This window comes from Eptesicus fuscus, chromosome 12 (assembly GCF_027574615.1).
Source record: "Eptesicus fuscus isolate TK198812 chromosome 12, DD_ASM_mEF_20220401, whole genome shotgun sequence".
NCBI classification, from domain to species: domain Eukaryota; kingdom Metazoa; phylum Chordata; class Mammalia; order Chiroptera; family Vespertilionidae; genus Eptesicus; species Eptesicus fuscus.
The window spans coordinates 48,894,542-48,896,843 of NC_072484.1; the positions used below are offsets into that span (position 1 = coordinate 48,894,542).

The following is a 2,302-nucleotide window of genomic DNA, read 5'->3' on the forward strand; positions in this document are numbered from 1 at the left end:
GGAGACAGAAGTTATCAATGCAATGAACATTGGGAAACTTAAACCAAGAGTCAAATCCTAATAAACATCAGAAGACTCAGATTCCAGTGAACCATTATGAAGGTGCAAAAGTATTTGATCAAATATTAAATCACAGTAAACACCAGGTTATTCAAATTGTGGAGGAGACAAACAAAGTAAATGTGTCAGATCATTTAGGCGATCTTCAAATCATATTGAACAAGAGAATATGTATACTGCGGAGAAAGGTTACAAGCATAATCTACTTGGGAGAATCTTCAGTCATATGTTCAATCTAAATAGACATAAGGAAAGATGTACTGGAGAAAAACCTTACAAATTTAAATAATGTGATGTCATTTAATTGGCCTTCACATCTTAAGATACATCAGGCAATTCATACTGGGGAGAAGCTTTACAAATGTAGAGATTGTGGCAAAGCCTTTAGCCAGTCCTCAAATTTTACTAAACATCATAAAATTCATACTGGAGAGAAGCCTTATAAATGTACAGAATGTGGGAAAGCCTTTAGCTATTCCTTAAACTTGACTAAACATTATAGAATTCGTATTGGAGAGAAGCCTTATAAATGTACAGAATGTGGCAAAGCCTTTTGCTATTCCTCTGACCTTACTAAACATCATAGAATTCATACTGGAAGGGAGTTTTATAAATTTACAGGATGTGGGAAAGCCTTTAGCATATCCTCAAGCCTTATTGGACATCAGAGAATTTGTACTGGAGAGAAGCCTTATAAATGTACAGAATGTGGGAAAGCCTTTAGCATATCCTCAAACTTGACTAAACATTATAGAATTCATACTGGGGAGAAGCCTTATAAATGTACAGAATGTGGGAAAACCTTTTGCTATTCCTCAGACCTTGCTAAACTTTTTCCAGAACTCATACTGGAGATAAGCCTTTTAAATGTAGAGAATGTGGTAAACCTTTAGCCAGTCCTCAGCCCTTATTAGACATCAGAGGATTCATACTAGAGAGGAGCCTTATGAATGTAGAAAATGTCACAAAGCCTTTAACCAGTGTTAAAACTTGATTGGAATTCAGAAAATTTATACTGGAGATAAGCCTTAGAGATGGAAGGGGTGTGGTAAAGTCTTTTATCGGCACTCAAAACTTAACATCAAGTAATACATACTAAAGAGAAACCTTAGGAATGTAAAAATAGAGCAAGTTCTCCAAATGTCATTCATGTCGTATTGTACATGAGAGAATTCATACTAGAGAGATACTTGACAGATGTAAGAAGTATGGTAAAACCTTTCATTGGTTCTGTAATTTTACTAGTCATCTGATAATTCATTTTCAAGGGAAACTTTATAAATGTGGAAAATATGGCAAAGCCTTTATATGACACTCAGAAATTACTGAATATCAGAGAATTCACACCAGAGCAAATGTTACAAATGTAGAGAATGTGGCAAAGCCTCTCATCACTCCTTGAAGCTTGTCATCAGATTTTTCATAGTGGAGAGAAACCTTACCGATGTAAGAATTTTCGAAAAGTCTTTTCTTGGCATTCTTGTCTTCCTAAGCACCATTGAACTCAATCTAGAGAGAAACCTTACAATTGTGAAGAATATGGTAAAACTTATCATTGGTGTATTATGCAACATGAGACAAATTATAGTGGAGAGAAGCCTTACATATGTAAAGCATGAGGCAAAGTATTTAAATGGCATTCATGTATTACTGTTTATGAGAGAATAATTCATACTGAGGAGAATGTAGCAAAGCCCTTTATGAGCACTCAGAACTTAACATCACAGAATCCACACTGTAGTTAAGCCTTATGAGTGTGGATAATGTCACAGAGCCTTTGAACACCATTCGTGTCTTACTGTACATAAAAGAAGCATTCATTCTGGAGAGGAACCTTATAAATGTAGTGAAAAGCTTCAGGTGCATCATGAATTACCATTCTAGTAAATAAATAAACATTCTCCCGTTTTACTCACTCTTTATATTCTTTAGAAATTTTATGGAGTAACTACCTGACAATATAGTTTTCATTGCAAAAACTACTAGTGACTATGGGTATTTCTGGCATTGTGTATCTAAATAATAACTTTGAGAGACATTGTATCGAATGTTTGGATATGGCAGGTGTTGCTCAGTGCATTGAGTCTTGTCCCATGGTCAGGACACATGCCCAGGTTGAAGGCTTGATCTCCGGTAGGGGGTGTGCAAGAGGCAGCTGATCAATGTTTCTCATCAATGTTTCTATTTCTCCCCCTTCCTTCCTTTCTCCCTCTAAAAAAATTGATAAAAAAATATAAAAAAA

General features: G+C 35.4%; 1 pseudogene; it reads left to right on the plus strand.

The window, feature by feature from the left end:
• Positions 1–353: 353 nt before the first annotated feature.
• On the plus strand, positions 354–1,092 carry LOC129150953 (zinc finger protein 79-like; annotated as a pseudogene).
• The last annotated feature ends 1,210 nt before the right edge of the window (positions 1,093–2,302 follow it).